Source organism: Mus pahari, chromosome 7, assembly GCF_900095145.1.
Source record: "Mus pahari chromosome 7, PAHARI_EIJ_v1.1, whole genome shotgun sequence".
Taxonomy (NCBI): Eukaryota; Metazoa; Chordata; class Mammalia; order Rodentia; family Muridae; genus Mus; species Mus pahari.
Window position 1 is genome coordinate 6,654,472 of NC_034596.1, and position 23,359 is coordinate 6,677,830.

A 23,359-nucleotide genomic window follows, 5' to 3' on the forward strand; every position below is an offset into this window, starting at 1 on the left:
TTGGTTGATTTCAGCCCTAAGTTTGATTATTTCCTGCCTTCTACTCCTCTTAGGTGAATTTGCTTCCTTTAGTTCTAGGGTTTCTAGTTGTTCTGTCAAGTTACTAGTATGTGCTCTCTCTAGTTTCTTTTTGGAGGCACCCAGGGCTATGAATTTGCTTCATGTTTTCAAGTTACCAGCTTCTACATAGTGCTGCACTCTCAAAAGCCTCAGCCAGTTCTCTCACAGAGCAACTTGGGGCAGTCCCTGGGAGGAATTATTATTATGGTGGGATAATTCCCTCCATGGATTCAGCCAGACAACACAAGTATAATGAAATATCTAAATGTTAATTATTATCCTTATTATTATTGTTGCTGTTGTTTCTTTTTATTGTTATTGGTGTGTGGGTGCTGTGTCTACATATATATTTGTGTAGCACATTCGTACAGTAGCTAAAGCAGTCAGAAGATGGTAATAGGCCCTCACAACTGCATTCACTGATGGTTTTTAGATCCCGCGTGTGTGCAGGTAAAGAAATCCAGACCTCTGTAAGAGCAACAAGTGCTCTTAACTGCTGAGCCATCTCTCTAGCCCCTGAAGTTATGGCTACACAATGCTGTAGACTTACTAAAGGGTACCAAATTACACATTTGAAAAGGTAAACTTTAAAATATGTAAATGTCTTTTAGGAAAGGTTCTAGATTACAAAAGTCATGGCATCCTATTTGTCTCACACAACTTTTCCATTCGTTTTAAATTTGATTATATTTCATTAAAATTATACGTGTCCACATTAGTAGACCAATAAACATTTATTTTTCCCTGACATAAACATTTCAAAAAACAAACAGAACATCATCTATTCATTCATTTTCGACACCAATAAACATTAGTGTCATTTCTACCTTAGTGTGTTAGGAACTCTAGGTTATGAACATTCTTCCCTGAGTGTGTCCTTCTGTACATAATACAGGACACAACACAAGTTCATCAACATGTACATAATTTATTTAAAAGACAAGGTCAAATTGTCTTCCGTGGTGCCTGTATCACCTAGTCTTTCTCAAGGAGCACATGCATGCTTCTCTAGGAACAGAAATCTTCCTCAGTTTCGACCGCCTGTTGGATCTTACATTGCCTTTTCTTATGCTTAAACTGTGTCTCCCTGATCACTAATGAGGCTTAGAATCTTTTTACACTTTTATTTTCTTTGGTGTTTTATGTTCTCCGAAATGATTATTTTTCTATTGGGTTTTATAGGTTTTCATTATTGACTTTTAGGAGTTATTTAGTTATTTTGAATTATAATGCTTTTCAGGATTAAGTGCTGCATATAAATTCCCATACTGGGCTTATGTTTTTACTTACTTTATAGGATCACTTAATAATCAGTGCTTCTTAAATTCAATAATTCAAATCTCAAAGTATCTCCCTCCATAATTAATGCTTTTTTATTTTTATTTTTTAGGAAGCTACTCCTTAAAGGTCATAAGGATATTCAATCGCTCGATGATATGTACTTTCTTTTCAAGGTTTAAAGATTTCCTTTCCATACCTAAGTCTTTATGTCAAGATCTTCATGTCAAGAACAAAATTGAATTCTGTATAAATTGTAACACTATCCTCTAAACAACGAAACACAATGCCTCCCCTTCCACACATGGGGTCCTCATATACCCATCAGTCTTTAGGGTTTTTCTTGTGTTTCATAACCAGTAACTCAATCCCTGATCACACTCTCCCACATATTACTCTACAGTAACAGTAATACAACACACACACATTGATTAATATGCACTAATAGATAATGTGAATCTTCTAAAGTGAGATGTAAGTTTGAACTGCTGATTTTGGAGGGCTTGCGGTGAAGGCACTGAGATATTTTTGCTACTGTTGTACTGATTACATGTAGAAGTAGTATTTAGATATATATTGAACCAAATATTATCACTAAAATTCCTATCATTTTTAAAAAGTTACTTTAATGTTTAAATTGCCTCTGTAACTCTTACTGCATTTCTGGGTGTATCTTTGGAGGGTTGGGCCACAGACATGGTGCAGCGTTTTGGGCAGTTGCTGAATCTGCTTTCTTCCCTCTTCTTCTTTTTGTTCCTCTCTGTTTTGCTTGGGGTGGTGCTGGGTATCAACACACGTGGGATTCCTACTGTCAGGTGAATGCTCTACCACTGAGCTATAGGCCGAGGCCCCTCTCATTATGTTTCCATTGAATAGCAGTATTACAAATTTATGATGCTTTAATATTAATATCAAGAGCAAAAGCCGCCAACTTATTCTTCAGGAATGCTTTACCTATTCTGTGCTTTTTGCTCTTTCACATAAACTTTGGATTGGCCTTGTAACATTGCATAAAAATTCTTTGTGGGATTTTTCCTGAAACAGCATTGGGACTATGGGTAAATTCAGGGAGATTTGATATCTTTGAAATATGAAAACTGTCTTTGAGTATGATATATCTTCTTCATTTATGTAGGTCATTTTAAAGATTGTCTAATGAGGCTTAACACTTTCTATGTAAAGGTGTGCTTGACCTCCTTTTAGATTTTTTTCCCTAAATAACACATTTTTATTGCTGTTAAAAATAATAGCTCTATAAAATTAAAGTTTTCTATAATGTTATTAATGACAAAGCCAATGCATATATGCTACAATTAACGGGGAATTCTATGCCTGCTCCATGAGGAAAATACCATCAAGGTATTCTTACGCTTCCCTACTTCCTCTCCTGTTAGCATGCTAACACACACACTGGGAGTAGCAGAAAAATGAAGAAGTGCACACGGCATGCACCACATGTAAGAAGATCAGTACAGAAGATGCTGTGAACTATGAAGAGCAACATTACAAAGGTGTGGGAGTTTTAGTCTTTCTCTTTTGTGGATATCGAAATCTAGGGGCTTTTGCATGCTTCTCTCAGTGTCAACTCTACTGTTCACTCTTATTACTTCAAGTAATTTATCTTTAGACATTGACAAACTTTCTTGAGCTATGAACTAATAGGGTTTTATGACTAATGAGCTATGACTACTGAGAGATAGAGTTGTCTAGGATCAATTTGAAGATTTATGCATTAAGTCAGTAAGCATCAGCCATGTCAGAGGTGGAAGAGGGACAATGCTAAGAGGAGTTGCCATCTCAGGGCAATTTTGCAAACTCCCTTTATTCACTGTCCTTTAGTTCTCTCATTTGTGATAGGCATGTACTAGCATATTTAACACATATATTGGCAATCCTTCTTGGCAGAGATCCATTTATTCTTTTATAGTCTTTTCATTGTCACCAAAGTACCTAAAACTCTAAACTTGCTAAGTATCACATGCTGCCAGATATAGCAATAGTAGTTCTTTATCAAACAAGGGGTTCAAATCCCACCATTATGAAAATGCCAATCAGAGCTCTGTATTTATTTACCAACCATGAGGATTCTGGATTTAAGTTGTTAATTTAATTTTATCAATTTATTTTGAGACAGAGCCCATGAAGCCCCAAATGGGCTGGAATTCTCAATGTAGACCAGGCTGGCCTCTAACTCACAGAGATATACTTGTCTCTGCCCACTGAACACTAGGATTAAAGATTTGTGCCACCACATCTGGTTTGGATTTAAGTTGTAACCTGTGGAAACAGAGTCAAAGTTATCTGTATTTATCTCCTAGTTCTTTGCAAGATATGCTCATGGTAGACAAGCAACCTTTAGCTCCATATTAAATATAAGAAAGAACAATGTCTCCAGCCAACATCAGGATGGATCTCATGAACTCATTAACATTTTTTGCTAAGACTTTACCCTAATATATGAACTGATGGAAGTTTTCACTTCCAGTATATGACCTCTAAATGTTCCCAAGTGACCCCCCCCCAGGAGCAAGTGTGGCCCAAAATTCCATCATTTATGAATATCCAGCCCATTTCTCTGCTTGCTTACCATTCAGCTTCAAATTCTGTAGCTGGAAAAATTCCAAAAGCAACCTTGGTTTCCTGATGCACAGAGGTCTAAGAGATTCTTAGCCACTCAGCATTCCCCTCCCACTCCTCCAGCCTCCCAAGGAGACATTGTGTTCCCAGATCCAGCCTGAGCATTAGGCCTAAATAAGGTAACCCTCAATGGCTTCATCCCCTAGTGCTGGATGCCTCCAGGACACGACCTTTTCAGAAAGCTTCACACATCAGCCAGACCAGAGACTTTGTTCTCAGACGGTTGGAGCCCATGGTGAATACATTTTTTTCATCTCCTTCCTACAGCAGGAAAGTTCCAGCACAGTAATAGCTCTCCATACCTTTTCTCTTCTGCAGCAGGAGGCCCTGGAAGTTTTTTCTGCCTTTGGCGTTTTTACATTTCAATGGTCTTAACTGGGCCATTTGCAAACACAGGAGGCCTGAGGAAAGCAGGTGACATCAGTGAAAGTCTTTACATTTTTATATGAGACACCCTAAGAAATAGGTAATAGGGAGTTGGTTCCCAGAGGGATATTTGCATTAGTCAGTCCAGGAAGCTTCATCTAATCAGACTCTGTGGGTCTGAGGACAGCAGCTTCTATCAATCATGTTCTTTCTGGGAGCCCTCGCAGGTTCAGTACCAACACCTTCTAACTTGTTGTATCATTGTTTTCCATTGTCTAAAAGTCAAACAGCCCCTGAGTCTGGCATTGCCCAGTTAACACTTGTGTTGCCCTTGAGCACATGTGTGCTCCTTTGGTGAATCCAGATGTGGATTCTTTCTTTGATGTGGCTGTCCAGAGGGTGGGGTCCGAGTGCCTTTTCTTGTTCTCTGTATCACCAATTGATGAAACAGAACCCATGATTTACAGAACAGTGCGCGCTCTTGAAATCTCCATCGTTTCTATTGTCATAATTTTCACACTAGACAGGCAGAGAAAGCTTTGTTCTAATTTTAAAGGAGAGGAAATTGGTAGCCACAGAGATTGGCCTATCCAAAGGTTCTCCTGTGGTTAAACGTTAGGAGCATGGGACTCCACAGCCCCTTTCATTCATTCTATGGCATTTTTATTGTAACATTTTGCTCCACTGTCTCCTGGTTGATTTGCCTGGCAAACTTTGGTCCCTGGATGAATGATAAGGACCAAAGAGCAAGTTATTAAAGAGCTGTGTGTCTGACTGACTAAGCTCAACAGAGCAGATGTTGAGTTGCTCCAGACACCTCCAGTGTCATTAAGAAAACAGGGTCTCACATCTGGAGCCACCAGAAAATCATACATAACTGTGGAATTGTTCACTTCAGTATGCTAGCTAATGTAGCATTTTTAAACAGTGAGAGACCAGCTGAAAAAAAAAAAAAAAAAATGGTTCAAAGTGTTTTAAGCTGCCTTGAAAGAAGGGAAGTGCTTGCAAAATTAGGGGTGATAAGTCGAGGTGGGCCAGAGTGTAGGAACATATGCAAGCAAGAATCATCGTGAACCTCCAGACTGGCCTGCAGTGGTACTTTTCAGGTTTTAGTCTCCAGATCATCCAGGGTGGGGGTGGGGGGAAGCCTCATGTGGCTATCTCTATGTTACACTTCATCTGCAGAGTCTTGCTCTCCCTGTGGGATTCCACTGGATGAGACACAGCCTAAGGAGTTCACAGGGCTCTAGACTCCGGTCTTGCTATCCAGCAAAGGCAGCGCTTGCTCGTGTCCTGCCGAGCCAGCTTGACAGCTTACAGTGATCTTTTATCTCCTCCCAAGATGTGCAAAATACTCTGGTGAAGCAAGTTTGCAGTGGGAAATAACTTTTCATAGCATGCATTTCCATTGACAACATTATTTAGAACAACCATGTGTTGGGGCTTCAAAATATCAGTCCTGGTATTTTAATATGATATGAATTTAATATAAAGGGTTCCTCTACACGGGCATTTTCTAAAGTGAATGTGTGTGGAGATGCAAGAGTGTGTGCCCGGGGAAGGGAAATGGCTCAGTGTTAGAAGTGCTTGCCACACAAGTGTGAGGACAGGAGTTTGGATCCCCAGCAGTCATGGCCATCTATAATCCCAGCAATTTGGCCAACACTGAGTAGGTTTAGCAAGAGACTCTGCCTCATAAATAAAGGGAATGTGAGGAATGCACTTATTATCAGTTTTGGACCTCCATACCTTCATGTAGAGATGTGCATCAGAATTATATATACACATACGCAGCCTCCTGTATTCAATGAAAGCAGTTGTGGGGAGTTAAGTAGACAGGTCACAGTGGTTTTGTCCATCTCCTTCAGGAGAAAGTTAGTCTTCCATCAAGCTCTAGTCTGCCCTCTAGTGGTTATCCTTTCTCTCACTTGAATGTCTTACCCTTTTTCTGCTCCCTTCTAGGCTGACCTTTTCATGGACGCACTGTAAGGACAATTTTAAAAACCGATTTTCTTCCCTGAGCTCTGCAGCTGCAGAAAGAAACAGTGCAGGATCTTTTCAGATCCCAATATGACATCGCATTTCACTCTAGAATTTCTCACCACTCTAAATTGTCTGTTAAACTGTAGGTTTTATAGGACACCTTGAACAGCATTTTATAAGGCAATTCATAGGCACTGCTATTAAAATTAATTGAGTTATCATTAAAGGGGAAGTCTATGAAACAGAAGTTACCCTCCACATCTCTTGTTTCTAACATAGTTGCTCACCTCTAGGCTTAGCATGCATTTCAAAGTCCCAGCCCACACTGGAGCTGATGCTCTGAGGCAGAGCATGCTGTCTTTAGCACAGCACTCTGTATGCATACCTGACTTACCGGGATTTTTATATTTGCAGTCTGTCTTAAATCCTAACAAGAAGCCTGAAAGTCCACCTACATGGGAGTTTTTCTTCTAACCTCTATTTTCTCTTATTTTATTAAAGATGAGGCAGTATGATTTCCAGAGCTTTCTAAATTATACAGTATTATACAAATCGACATATGCCTCCTATATTAAACAAATCCTGATATCCTATCCCATGGTTACTTTATTTTATCTCAATTGATCACTCTGAGAGGTCCTTCTAGGACAGAAGGTCTCAGCTCCAGGACATACCTGAGTTGAGGATGCACAGGGCAAGTTAGCAACATGGAGAATCTCCTGGACCCAGAAAGACAAGAGTACCTAAGGAATGCCCAGAGAGGGAAATTGGATAGAAGGAACAAAGACCAAACATTGGCCTTGAAGGTCCTTAATAAACAAGGTACAGTTTCCAAATCTGGATTAGTAGCTTCAATTTCACTTTTCTTCCTGAGTCTTCTTTGTATAATAGATTTGATTTTCCAATTATCCTTAATACTTAAAGGCAAACTGCTTCTAGAACACACATAGGGGTTTAAAGACTACTCAGTGTCTCTCCGAGACCTTCTTCACTCGGTGAATAGGGCCTATCAGTAGCCCCACACACCAACCTCTCTCTGGGTCCTGATGCACTAACACATTAACTGCTCTACAGTCCAGCCAGATGTAAATGTGCAGAACTGACCATGGAGGGGCTTCAAACCTTATCAGGTACTAATGAGCTTGTCTAGGTCTCTTTTGCCACAAAGATTATGGGTTATGGGGAGCCAACTATATTGCTACAGTAATAAGTTTCCTGCCTTAGCTGAATTCTCTTATCCCTCATATTAACTCCATACCCACACTCTCACTGAGGGCTATCTGCCTAGAATCTCCCCTCTTATTGAAGTTCATCACAAGGACAGCTATTGTAATGTCTTTATGGGTTCCTCTAATGAATGTACTGAACCAAACACCGTAACATTTGCCTTGCTGATTTCTTTGAAACTCCAAAAAGTCCCATCAGGTAAAACATGATACAGCATTGCGTAGGAACTCCCCAGCTAACAATCTCAGGTAAACTCTGGCCACAGAGAAAATGAAGCAAGTTACATAGTGTGTCAGCCATGTCCCTTGGAGGTGACTCTACATCAGAGTTACCACCCATCCTGACTCCTGGGGCCTGTCACACAGAGATCAACTGAATGACATTGCTCCTAGAATGTGTATTTACTGTACAAAGCCACCACATGATCCTTATAGACAATGAACTTGGCAAGCCACTCCCTAGCTGATAAGCACACCAGCACTTAAGGTATCTAAATGATTTGAAAGCACCAGTTTCAATCAGAGGAAGCACCAGTGTGCCTTTTCACTAAAAGCCCCTCTTCCTAGGTGAGCTTTGTAGGAACAACCTTGAAATGCCAAGATGAAAAAGTGAAAGTGCCATTAGGCCCCATTTAGTAACTGCAGAATTACGGGGTATTTCTATTTTTTTTTCAAGTCATTGAGTACAAATTATATTTTCTAATGTGTCAGCGTTTTTCTAATTCAAATTTCCAGTAGGAATCTGTGTTGCTGTGGATACTGGATAAACTCCATGCCCAGAAGCTAAAATTTTTTGGATGCAACAACACAGTTACAGAATTCTCATATATCCACCAAGGGATGGAAGTGCCATTTCAAAGAATTGAATCTTGGAGATCTTGTGCAGCTGAAAATTATATGGACTGATGACCTCCTTTTAAATTAGAAGGCTTGAAGAGACTTTTCTCCTTCCACCTCAGACTTTGTTTCTAAATTCCTCACTGCCTATATTTTTCTAACCCCCTTCCTGTCTAAGGCCACATCCTGAGCCTCAGATAATCTGCTCTCTCCTCTAGGCTGTTTCAGCAGCTACCTTAATCTCTTTAGAGCTTATAGTACACCTGCCTGAGATTGCTCTCTCTTCTCTCTCTCTCTCTCTCTCTCTCTCTCTCTCTCTCTCTCTCTCTCTCTCTCTCTCAAGAATATGTGTGTAGATCATACATGTGTGTATATATATATATATATATATATATATATATATATATATATGCATAGAAAGACTAAATATGTGTGTGCCACATATGCAGACACATATATTTATGGCCTTGAAAACAAACTGCATCTTGTTACTCCTTGTACCTTGTAAGCAAGAAATAGTCCATAATAGTAATGATTAATATTGTGATCCTGACAGGATCCAGAGTCCCTTAAGAGACAAGCTTCTGGGTGTATCCTGGAGGGATTAGCCAGATTATGTTCATTTCCATCTGAGATTGACCCTAAATGCAGGTGAAACAGCTCCATGGCATTACTGAAACAAAAGCAGAAACTTAACTGAGTCCCAGTATCTCTCACTCCCTTGCTTCCTGACTTCAGATGGTGAGCAGCTGGGTCCCCAAGCTCCTCACATCACTGCCAGCCTGGACTATACCCTTGAACCCTGAGCCCAAATAAACTCTTGATTACAGTGCTTTTGTTGGGATTCCTTATCACAGAAACAGGAGAAGAAACTGATCCAATGAGCACATAGCACACAATAGTAAAAGAGATACTTATTATGGAGCATGCTGGGAGCTGCAGCCATTTCTTTATACCCAGCAGTCTTTTGAGACCTGGTTTATGTATCATCTCACTTAATTTTCTCCCAACAAGACCCAGAATCAAGTACTTTTCTTTTTCTTTTAGGGATGGTATCTGCCCACACAGAGGCCAAGTAAGCTGCCCTTAATTGCATGAGGGGAAAGGAAGAGAACCATGAAGCCATCATTGAAACAGGGAAATCTGACTCTAATGGCTCCGATAAGAGGACTTCGCATGTTGCTCCTCACACTGGACCATGCCTGTTTAATCAACATACGTAATACATGCATGCTAATTCACATGAACAAAAATACACCAAGTCAAGAAAATTCTTAGCTTGAATCTTCCATGGTGCACTTCTACCAGCCCAAGCAGTCCCTCTTGAATTCCTTTAGTCTTTTCAGAGGTCCTCTCCCTGTGATGCCGCATAAGACCAAAGCCAAAGAACCTGACATCATAGAAATTGAGTGCTCAAGGAATAGCATTCTTTTCTAAGTTAGAGGAACTTAAATATGCATACGGCTCCAGAATAACAAATTCCAGTACGGTTGCAAGAATGAATATAATTTTAATATCTCAGTGGACATTTTATAACATTGCAGTCTGTGAGGCTGAGAGGCATGAAATCAGCCAATCAATACGTGTTAAGAGTACAAGACGCACATGTTTACCTTGGTACCCCTCTATCTGCTAATTTAGAAGGAAAAGTCTACGAGAGGTCCCTACAGAATGCCAAGTCTTTCTAAGAATATTATAAGCCAGTAAATGTATAGAGAGAGGCAGGAAACTAATACAAAATGTAAGTGTGTGTTTGCAGGATCTATATTAGTGATCAAAGTTCAATGCCTTAATCCCAGGCCACTGATAACTATTCATCTGTAAGGATTTTAGTTGTATTTATTTGATTTTTTTCAGCTACTAGATCCCCTCTGTAGCTTTTCCTTAAGCCTCTATCTGGGCTGTTATCCAGTGTTATTGCTTCTCATCCTCCAATCTCCTCCATCCATCTTAGCACCAAGTAGGTAGTGTCTGGTAAATTAAGCCCATTGATCAAACTCCAGGCTCATCCAATTTCTCTGTGACCCTCTAAAGGCTAAATCACATTTACATCTGTCTGGTCGCTTTCAGTAGCTCCTGCCTCATTAGAGAAATACTTCCACAGTGGGCCACCTCAGCTTGCCTCAGTGCAACCTCACCCACCAGCTACATTAAACCTCACCAACCTGCTCTTGCCCAGTTTTAATAACAACAAGATTATACTCTGACACCTTCAAACTTCATCTAATCCTCTTTTCTTTACATCCTATACAGTAAAACATCACAATGTTGGCAAATATTCAAAGTCTGGTCTGTTATTTGGCTTTTAGATATCAGCAAAAACACCTTTCTGTCACCCTTTTCTTTCATTTTTAACCTGACCTCTCAGTCAGTCTCAAACACAGTGTTTAATAATTGCATGCTAATTCATTTGAACAAAAAATATTGAGTCAAGAAAATTCCTAGCTCGAATGCTCCATGTACACGTCTACCAGCCCAAGCAGTACTTCTTGGTTTAAATTAGTCTTCTCAAAGACCCTGCCAGGTCTCTAAAGTCAAAATCAACAGTCTTTCATTTCTTTTTTGCACCACCCATGCCCTTTGTTACATGACACTGTGGCCTCTCAGATTAAGAAGTGGCCTTTATTTGTTCCCCCTAACCCCCCCACATACACACACACACACACACACACACACACACACACACACACACACACACACTTTGCTTTCACAATCTACCCCAGTGGAAAGTAAGGCTTGCTGGTTCTCTATATGACTTTTGCAGTCTTGTCCGGCGTGTTCTCTTAGTAGGATATCACAAAAGTCAGGACAAGATTGGCTTCAGTGACTGGAAGGGTTAGTGACACATATCCCATTGTCTGTCCAACAGACAGGGCAATCCCCCAGGAAAGAACATTACCCATTTTACCTGCACATGTGAAGGTCAACTGGAGCCCAGAACTGAATCCAGCATAAACTTCAAAGCAAATAGACGGTGTTCTTAAAGTCCACAAAGGCTCAGAGAGACTTGCTCTATTTTAGTTACTTAAGAGATACAAGCTTCAAAGTCTAACACCTAATTACTATAATCACCACCTCTAGAACCTACAAGTGGGGCCTCGGAGGCCTTACTGCAGGCTCCAACCCCTAGCAGGTTTCCAACCACCCTCTGGTACTGGACAACTAGACAGACTCCAGACACTCGGGCTGCTTATACTGCTTCTGAGACTCTCCAGGTTTGTTCAAACTTGAGAGTTTTAATCTCATGTTAATAAATCTGCAGTCGTTCAGGCAATTTGTTTGGATATAATTATGGCCATCTCCTAGGAAACTACTGACACCTAAGTTATTACACATTCACCTTGGAGACATGGCATCCAGAGCTTCTTATTCAGCCAAGTGTTCCCTTGCCAGAAACCAACACATAATACACTAAAGTGTTGCTTAAATTCTCCTGCCTTCCTGGTATAATTTTTGCCAGAAGTCCCCAGCACAAAACAGAACTCTCGAGAATGAAAAGGAGAAGATATGTCTGGGGGCATGCTGTTGCAGGCCTCTCAGACCAAGGAGGACAACATTGGCTTGAATTCCAGGTTTCATTTTTATTTCATCTCAGTGCCTTAAGAAAATGTGGTTATTTTGCTTCCATTGAATGACTTGCCTCATAGAAGAATAGAAAGAATATACAATTTCCAAGAATTAGAAATCTTCAGTCTCTGGGGTCTATGTAGAAATTTCTGTACTAGGAAGTCTATTTCCACCCTTTTTCCTTTGAAGAATAGTGATTTGTGGCCATAATAAAGCGGATAACGTGCAAAACAAAACAAAAAAAAAAAAAAAAAAACAAAACATCTGATCAACTATAGATGTGTTTTTCCTGCCTCTGAATTCCGGTCGCAGACACACACCGCACAAGTAATAAAGAGGAACACTGTAGAGAATTACAACAATAAGGAGACAGGCCAATAAGATCAGTCTGCTTTTCATTGCTGCCATAACCCATCATTCCAAGATGATGTCAGGGCTAAGATGTCCCTTTCTATGGGGAATCCTGTCACTATATCATCTTGACTCATAGTTCTACTTTCACACACACACACACACACACACACACACACACACACACACACACACACACAGATGTGTGTGTGTGTGTGTTTGTAAGCTGAAATGTTAGTGTTGGGAACCAAACCCAGGTCTTCTTAAAGAACAGCAAGGCTCATAACCACGGAGCCATCTCTCTTGGCACTTGTTTTGTTAAATCTCCAAACATCTCGAAAAAACCAAAAAAAAAAAAAAAAAAAAAAAAAAAAGAGGCCTGTTCTCTAATGCTATGAGAGATAAGATCATGAGTAAGTCTAAAACGAGGTTGGAAGGATGCTCCTAGTACTTGACTTCGTAGACGATTTAACATCATCTCTGTCAATGAAATAAGTGCTTAGATTTATTTAATGATGTCACCACCCTAGCCAAATGTCAAAATTTCATGTTAAGACATTATGAATGGGCTGCTTCCACATGTCTCACTTTGTAATTGTATGACATGTGGAATACCTTTTGCCATGGAGTTTATTAATCTGACAGTTCAGGCCTCTTTTGCCTTTCCATAGGAAATAGTAGGAAGCTAAGTGAAATTATACAAAGTTTCTCAGTGGTTCCAATTCTTTGATATGACCAAGCACACTACAAAGGGCTCTCTGCATCCAATCCTACTGAACAGACTTCAGGACCTACTAAAGTGCTCCTTGATGTGCGAAGTCCCCCACACTTCTTTTTCTCCCACAACCTCCTGTCTGCTCCCTCATGTGAGTTCCTCCAACACTTTGAAGCATTTATTGGACACCTTTCAAATATTATGCTAAGTGAAATAAGCCAGCCACAGGAGGACTGATGCTACATGATCTCACTCACTCACAGAGCTTTGAAAAGTCCTCTTTGGAGCAGAATGGTGGTCATAGAACAGAGAGAGAACAGAAATGGAGACAGTTTGATGAAAGCATAAAGCTTCTATTAGAACAGAAGAATAATTTTCAGTGACCAACTTCCCTGCATGATGACCACAATTAATCACAATATATTCTCTATTTCAAAATTGCTAAATGAAGACATTTTCTCACAACTTCAACAAAAGGATATGCTGACGGAGATGATAGATATGATAATTAGCTTGATTGAATTTTTCTACAGTGACAACATAGATCAAAACATCACATTGTACCTGATAAATATGCAGCTACTATTTGCTAATTGAATTTTTTTTTAGAAAAATAAAAAATAGGAAACTGAAAGTATGGCTGTGGATCTTTTCAATGCTAGACTGTTTGTCTAGCATGCATGAACCCTTGAGGTTCATCTTCAGCACTGTATAAAGCACGTGTGTTAGTGGATTCATTTGATTTCAGCTCTCAGAAGGAGTTCAATGTCAGTCTCGGCCATATGGTGAGTAAGTTTGTGGTCATCCGAAGCAATATAAACAAATAAATAGCAAAACATTGCCTAATAGTTTTTAGTTATTTATTCAAGTCAGTGTCCTAATTCAGAATATAATTCACCTGACTATTCATCCTATGCATTCAAACACACCACCAAGCTGATATTCTCACAGATGTTCTCACTTCCAGCAATTTAATGCTAAAAAAATTATGAATTTATTATTGATAATGCCTAACTATTCTTATAAATGTAAAAAATATACTAGATTCTGGAAAAACTGTTTTGAAGGTCTACTTACATTTTTTTTCTTACTTTTCCTATAGTATCAAACACAAAATGGGAATACACTTCTAGCTCTTGTCTCTCCTTGGTTTGTACATAAGCCCTCAATGGATAGAAGACATGAGTCTTGATAGGCACCCCTCCCAGGTATGTATGAATTACAGTCACACAAGCAGCAAGGGCTGCACAGGGTTTCCCTGAGAACATTTTACCACTCACCATCTTTGCCTGTGCAGACAACTGACTTGCACCAAACGAGAGCCAAACATATGGCTGCTCATTCTGTATGTTCACCATCATCTCTACTTGAGTTTCAGGAACCGAGGTGTCTCTACTGAATTTATGGGATCTAGGCCAATGGACCAAGGCTTTCTTGGGTATTCTCTTTTGTTTGTTTACTGAAAGTTAAAACTAAACTGCAACTTCTGGCTAACTGGAAGCTCAGGACTTGGTGGTAGAATGAAGTACCTCTTAATTCTGCTCAATTGCTCCAGTGTCCATGAGAGCTTTAGTCCCAAGAGGGCACTAGAAAGGAAATCATTCCTAAGATTGTCTTCAAGTGAGCTAACTGCCAATTACTATTTACCGAGTGGTGTCTGGTTGAATGGGAATGCATTCCAACAAGAACATTTTTTTTTTCATGTCTAAAAATAGAACAAAAGTGGATGAGCTCTTTCTATCTTACAGTCCTGAAATCCTGAGGGCATCAGAACCCCAAATATGGTGACCTCAGCAGATCTGGAATGGGAATTGGGGGATTTTAAAGTACTAATTTTATACTGATGAAATGCATATTTTTGTTATCAAATGGGCAAAAATAGCAGAAAATTCTCCATCTGCTTCTGGGTAGAGTTGAGTAAATGATAAGGAATAGTTACTTCCACCTTAGCTACAAGGCAAGGCTATACCAGTGTTTTAGTTGGGGCTTCTATTGCTATGAAACACGCATGGCCAAGGCAACTCTTAAAGGAAAGCATTAATTGGAGCTGGCTTGCAGTTTCAGTGGTTTAGCCCATTACCATCGTGGCAGGACATGGTGGTGTGTAGGCAGACATGGTGCAGGAGAAGGAGCTGAGACTTCTATATCTTGATCCACAGGCAGCAGAAGGAGACTGGGCTACCCTCGAATAGCTTACACATAGGAGACATCAAAGCCTGCCTCCACAATGACATACTTCCTCTAGCAAGGCCACACCTACTCCAACAGGGCCACACCTCTCAATAGTGCCACTCCCCTGGGCCTAGCGTTCAAAAACATGAGTCTATGGGGGCCATTCCTAGTCAGAGCACCACACCCAGTGAGAGTGCAAATGAGTAATTTTCACTTCAACCCATTGAGTACTTGACGACACAAAGAAGATTAAATAATCACAATTCCTAGGAAGCAATACATAGATGGCCCCTCTGTCCCAAGAGGATCAGCAAGAGGAAGAAGACTCCATTGTCATCAGAATGAAAGAACAGCAAACTCATCGCTTTCAAAGAGTTCTGTGAGACTTCCTTGCCTAGTCTTAGTTCTGAGACACTCCATGAGTGAGTGTGTTCCTTCCTGTTAACACAGCAAGACAAAAACAGAAGATTAAATTTTATGTGCAACCTCAAGTCACAAAAAGATTTATTATGTAGGATATTGGAACCACAGAAGAAAACTAGTAGATTTGGCTTTATCAACATAAAAACCGTTACCTTTCTAAGGACATTGATAGGGAAATGAACAAGCAATATCCAATCTTGATGAAATATTACATGAAAATTATACAATTCTGAAAAAAAGAGCCTGTAGGTAAACTGTATAAGCCATTTCTACAAATAAACACGTAAAAGTGCCATAAAAATTGGGCAGAGAACTTGAACAGGGGGTTTCATCATGAATTACTGGACACACAAATGAAAAAGGAAAGTGAAGAGATGCTGACTGCCAATAGTCATCATGAAACACAAATGTTCAAAATGAGATGCCTGAAGATGGAGCTGGAGTTTAAGAGTAGAACTGGCAAGGCTCTGAGTTCAATCCCCACCACAAACATTAATCGGTGAAAACACCTGAACATGAAAGTAGGATATTATTCTTTAGCTACTAGAACCACTGACGAGTAAATAAGCACAGAAATCAAGAGTTCTGAACGGAGATGAGGGCTTGGAGAAAATAAGTTCTTACATTTATAGTAATAATACAAAAGTTATTAAAAAATAACATTGAAGACCTATTGGCTAATTTAAGGAAAAGTATGATACTCAAATACTAGAAACATACCCAAGGTCTCTCAACAGGAAAAATGGCAAATAACTCCAGTAATTTTCTATAATAGAATATTATAGAATATAAGAAAGGACCAAAATACTTATATGTCAATATGAAAGAATTACAAAAAAAGCATTACACAAAAGAAAAAAGTCAAGGTCTACAGGTACATGCTGTATGTTTAAATGAAATCAAAAGATGGGCAGCATTCTGACCACAGAAACCGGAACAGTCTGGTTGTGCTTAGAATAGGACTGTGAGTGTTTGTTCCAAGGTGAGTTTATCCCATTTATTGTGATTGATCACATGCACAGTTGATACAGGTGACTTTTTTGTATGCACATCATACCTGAAAAACTGGGAGAATGGAGAGAGACAACTAGAGAAAGAGATGGAATGGAACCAAAGCAAAGGTGAGCTGTGGCAATGGATTAAATGCTCATGTTTGGAGACTGCAACATGTGTTTCACAAGTCACAGTAACAGAACTGGTCCTTTCTGAAAGCAAACCCATATCTTTCAAGTTAGCTCACCACTACATCCAGGAAACAATTAACAGCCATCTTCAAAACCCATTTTCTTTATATGTGTGCAGTACAGAATCCAAAGCTACTGATTGTGTTTAATGCTGAAGTTTGAAAAGTCAGATTCCTAGTTGAATGTAGGGACAGAATAAGTGATTATTTCAAGGTCTGATTTTGTACACAGCAGGCATTGTGTCCTCTCTCTCAAGTATCCAGTGCAATAATAACTTCCTCCTGCATCCCAGAATGTTGCAGAAAGTTTCCTCAAGATCGTGAATTCAAAAGTCCCATTAAGAAGCTTCTAGAAACATTCTCTTCTAAAACTTAAAATTTCAGCCACAGCAGTGGGCTCTATCTACCCTTGCTTCCTCTCTCTAAGGAAATGCTTAAAAACGTAATGGTGAGGACGCTATGTACAGAGAGGTTCAGTGTTTGAGAGGAAAGGCCCACCTTAATTATTTGCAGGTTAGACAGTTATGTTCATCATTCACGCCTCAGCAATTAATATAGGAAAATTAAGGAAGGTTTGTTCAAAGGAGGTGAGTTAATGACAAGACGTGACATTAAGGTATTCATCACTTTAACACCAACACAGCTACCTATTTCTTGAAGGTATTTTATTTTCTATTTACAATTAAATGGCCCCCCTTACACACACACATACACACACACACACACACACACACACACACACACACATACACACTAAGATCCTTAATCAGTTTTGGAAGACAATAATTGTAGAGCCACTCATTTTTACCAAAAATTCTAAATTAATTCATTCCTTTTTAAAATCACTTATCAAGAGGGAATAAGGACCTTTATACAGTAACATCTAAATGGGGTTACATTACATTCATAGACTTTTGCTGTGTTTCATTCACAGCATTAATTTTTACTTCTATCTCTCCAGTCTTTTTACTTGGTTTGGTAGCTAAATTCCAGTTTGGGTTTGGTTTGGTTTTCAATATACAGAAATCATTAAAGAGAAGAGCCTTCAAGGGAGACTAAATTCAACTCCCATGATTGATTTTTCCTGAGATATAGCTTATCTAATTTGCTCTTTGACTACACGTGTGCCAATTTCCAAAATAAATAAATAAATAAAAATTAAAAAATTAAAAAACTTGTCCTCAAACTTTACCTTAACCATCTGTCTTCTGCCATTGGATGCAAGGCCAGGGACAAATGTCCGTGGTCTATCTGCTGACCCCTTTTGACCGCCAGACCTTACCCTTAGCTACCGCAAGGGGGTGTATGTATGGCTGATTTGTATTGCTTTGATAGAGGCAAAGGGACAAAAGAGAGCAGGTGTGGAGTTCTGAGCCATATATGTAATCTCTATGACTTCATGAAGGACAACATGACCTTAGTGCTTGATTCGGATAGAGAACAACAGTCAGGCTTGCAGAGATCAAGTCTCTGAGAAGACAGAGTCAAAAACATGAAGATCACTGGCAGAAACCAGAAGTGACATATATACAAGTTCTTTTTTAATTTGTGTATATGGTTTATTTGTGTGTCTACATTCATGTATGTGTGTTCATATGATATGGGTGCACATGTATACATACATGTGGAAGCCAGAGGTCAATGTCAGAGGTCTTCCTCAGTCACTGTCCAGTTTATCCTTTTGGGCCTTTTATTGACTCTGCAGTTCATCAGTTCAACTAGGTTGACTGGATAGTGCATTTCATAGATCCACCTGTATCTGGCTCCCCATAGCTGGGATTACACATGGCTCCATGACCTACAACTGTATGGATGATGAAGAACGAATACAGGTCTTCCTGCTTGAGTGGCATTTCAAGTTCTTCACAAAGCTGGAGATACTTCCCCAGCCCACAAGTTCTTAATATGACTACTTCATGCAATGTATTTATTAGCTGTGCACAATATGTCAGTATCCATCCCAGAAGCTGGGACACTATAAAACAAAGAAAGACAGACATTACCCTTTTCTGTCAGGGTAACACACTTCTGTGAACCCCTCAAGGTTTTCTAGGAGGGAAAGTAAAAAGCAGATAAATGGCTCCAAGCTCATGGGCAAGAGCCAAGGGTGCCTCAGACAATTACTCTATGGATGTGTAACACTTGGGAAAAATGGAAATATTCAACCAGGTTCTCTCCTGCTTTGTGTGCAAAAGTCAATCACTAAACAGTATTTTGTTCCATAGATGGTGTTCAGAACTTACAAGCATGGAAAGTCTTAGATGTGAAATCCACAAGTCCTGCTTCAAAACAAAGAAATGGTGATCTGACTTAGAACAAATGTATCAATTAGATTTTGATTTATAAATGTGCTAATGTTAATTCCTGATACTCAGAAATAAATACAAGTGTGCCTTTTGGGTATGTGTGCCTGGTTGCTTTCTATCCTTGCCCTTCAATGGTATTTGTCAATAGCATTTAACTGTGGTACTCTCTCAATAAAGAAAAATTTGATAGCAGACAGAAGTTGAACAGTCGTAATCTTATATTTATCTGACGAAATAAACTTCTCAAGTCAAATTTCACAGATGACTCAACAACGGTGCATAACAGATTCAAATCCAGCAGCCCCTAATGTAAGGCATCCACTCCTGATCTATGAGATGGGAGTCTGCTTCCTCAGTTAAGAGTCAAGGTTATTCCCCATAGTAAGACTAAGACAACTCCTTTTTGGTGTTCATGATATTCACAGCTTCTGTTGACATCCTGTGGTGTCTGCTCCAGGGGTCAGGCTGCAACTTTCGATTCACACCATTTGATTAAAAAAAAATTCAGAGCTGTGTTACCCTTAGAAATAGGCTGCAGTAAAAATAGATCAAACCATCCAATGTCTCCAGAAACTCACAGGTTATTGTCTCTTTATCCAATTTCTTTAGACGTGTAAAGGCAGGGAGGGCTCTAGGTCTCTGAAGAAATTGTACAGCTAAGAGTAGATTTAATAAAAAATCAACTTTTTCTCCCGCACAATAACAGTAGCTTGCAAAATCTGAATGCACAAAGCATTTAAGGTTGCGACAACCTCAGTGAGAGAAAAGCATTGGGACCCATACGTACCTTTCCATAATTAGACTTTGCTCTAGCTGTCACAGGGAACATCATGGCATTCTGAAACACCAACAGCATTCAAATTTCGGAGTGATGCTAAAAAGGAAGGTGCATTCCACATTCAAGCAAGCTGATGAGTTTGAAGAACTATCCCCCAAAGAAGGGATGCCATTCAAAGTGTTATTTAAACTCAACAGCTTCTCTGGAGTTACTTCTACCTCTCAGGCATCTCTGTCTGTGGGAAAGAGACACAGGCTGCACATTAAATATCTCCAAAGACCTTTTTGGAGAGAGATTAATGTGAGTGGTCATTAAAATCTGTGTCAGGGCCTCGTAAACACAGGCACCGTGTGGAGTTTGCAGAGCAATCCATCAATCAGAAACAACCCTTGAGGGCCTTTCCAAAGGCAATGGGAGCCAAAGAAGGTCCTTGACCATATGACAGGCATATGGGAAAGGCTGTCTGTCTTATGGAAATGATGGCTTGGCAGCTTGAGAGGAAAAGCCATCTGTGGACAGAGCAATGGGTGAACCTTTTGAAGGCCCTCTTTAAGTAGGTGACTGGGGATATTAAATGATTACAGGAGGTCTTGAAAACATAAAGACCAGTATCAATGTCAAATGAAATATATGGGCTGGAACAAGTAGGTTGGGCACTGAAGCAATCACATTCTGGAAATCAGAGAGGCCGTGTTAGACTTCACAGTAGCTGTTGAGGGAAATGGCAGAAAAGTTTGTAGAGATCGCAGGGCCATGGGTTTCAACCTTCCTAATGCTGTGACCCTTTAATACAGTCCTTATTTTTGTTGCTACTTCAAAACTGTTATATTTTCTATATTTGTTATAAATTGTATTATAAATATGAGTGATTTCCGATGGTCTTATATGACCCCTGTGAAAGGGTTGTTCAACCCCAAAAGGGATTGCAGCCCACATGGTGAGAATCACTGCATTAGAGCCAAGTAGAAAGCAACGTTAACTCCCAGCTTGGGATGGAGGCTCTCGACTGTCAGCCTGGCAGGATCTAGAAACGCCTGGGATACCAGCTCCCTGGTACATCTGTGAGGGAATTTCCAGACTGAGTTAGTTGGGAAGGGAAGACCAGCTTCAAATATGAGTAGCAACATTTCTTGAGTTGTTAGCCCAGACTGAATAAGATGAAGAAATCAAGCTGGCGGTCAATCCTCATCTCTCTGTATTCTGAGGGCAAATACAATGTGACCGGAAGCTTCCTGTTCCGACCCTTGTGCCTTCCTCACTGTGATGGAGTTCCCATGCAGATCATGAGTCAAAGTAAGTCCTTATTTAACTTGATCTTTTCAGGTAACTAATACCAAGGATCTTAGAGGATGGATTCTAGCTGGGTCACGCAGAGGTCACATTGAAGTCATCCCATGTCACCCCAAATCCCAATCATTAAATTGCCATACTCTCTCTAACCACAGGCCTCAAAGCAGCTTCGGTAAACCTTATTTTAATATTCGACTACAACATGCTGTACTGAATCTTAGTCTAGGCAGAACGAATCAGCTGTGTGCAAAGCGACCTCTATCTACATATCCCAGGCAATCCAAAGGGAGGAAAAAGACAGAGTGCTTTAGAATTGTGAACATGTTAAGGGAACTCTATCAAGGCCACAAGAAGCTCTATGGATCTGTGAAAGCACCAGACATTAGCAATTGCTGAGATTTCTACCCCAGATACACAGCAGAGACACGGAGATATGGGGGGGGGGGAGCTAATGTGGGAAGCAGTGAGCAAGCCTGATCCTTTTGAGGGAAGCCTGTTTCTTTTATTGTTGGATACCCCAGATCACAAAGAGGGTTCAGTTAACTGTGCTGCTGTAGATACCCGCTTTAGCCTCTACAGTGTGACATTATCTTCCTGTTATACGTAATTTTTAAAGGATAAAGACCCAGATATTTATTGAAGTATTTACGCTATATATATTGTCCAGCCATGTTCCAGGAGGTTCTGGGAGCAGTGTGTGTCAAGAAGTATGGAGCTAGACTGGAAAACATGATTTCCTGGTGATAACCTGAGATTTGAAATAGGCATTTGGAAGACATCTTTCTTTAAAAGAACAGAGCATAAAGAGGACAAGAAAGAAACAAGTGATGGCCCAAGGGACAGATCACAACTGTGCCCAGAGAAGCACCTTGGACAATGCTGGAGAATACAAGGAGTAGTTTTAAAGACCCTCAGAAGTTACTGAAAGTGTTCTTGAACCAGCCAGGCCAGGAGGAGCGCAAAGCCCTCGGGGCAGGAAGGAGCACAGGCTGACTCATACAAACTTCCGTGCCTCAGCTCAGACATGGCCTTCTTCTTCACAAGGCCTCGGGAGATGGAGTCCTCCCCAGTGCTCAGGCTAGAGGTGAGCTGCAGCTTTCCCGTCACCCCTAACAACACTCTTAGTGACATTCATCTTCCATCCTCCCCAAAGACATTTTTCATTTCATCTCAGCCATAAAACTTTTTCATTTTCTGATAAGTGGAAATAACATATGATTCTCCATCTACTCCAAGTGCTTCCTGATCGCACTCAGAAGTCAAATCGCTCTCCTTCATTGTCCTTCAAGAGCAGACTGATCACTAGAGCAAGCAGCCTATATGTATCTATTGTTCTGTGGCACACACTTCACGGACAGGCCCCAGGGAAGGAAAAGGGAGAGGAAACAAACACGGGAAGAGTCCTTAGATTCAAGCCAGCAGCATGTTAAATCAGATACGACCTACCTTTGCAATATGTCATTCCTGCATTTGTTTGCACATATTAGAAAAGGACAGATTTTCCTGGTGACGGTTCATCTTGAGCCTGATGACAGAAACCCAGGGAATGAAACCAATACAGTTCATTGATTCACAGAGCTCTCTGACTTTTTAAAACCCATTTTGTTTTGAGAAGGCGAAGCTCAATTCTTTCCCAGTGTGTCTTGCAAACACTTCTGCTGGTAACTTTAGCAGGCAAATGCAATTACTTTCCTGGAACAGTAGTCTGAGGACAGATACCACATCTAAATCACCTCCATATTTCTGGCTTGGCACAGTCAGGATAGAGTAGGCACCCACTAAATACTTAAGCAGGCACCCAATGAAAGAATAAATGAATAAACCTGGCAAGTGGATAATGTCCCAGTTTAATAGGCCACCGATGGCTACTTGGGAGATTCAACAACATGTGCTATTGGATTGCACTCTGCCAAAGGACTCATCTGTGTGCTCCACAATTATTTCTAAATGGTGTATGTACGATAGTAAGAGCCATGATGTGAGCCTCACAGCATGCCAGATTGTGGGCTATTAGCTCATTTAATACTCACAACAACCCTGTAGATGCTATCATTATCTTCATTTTATAGAGGAGGGAACAGACGCTAAGAGAGAGACTAACTTGTTCAAGGTTATTTCATGAAACTGATTTTGAAATTCCAGAGACACCAAACTGCAAATCTTGTACTGGAAGCCACTGTGATGTGT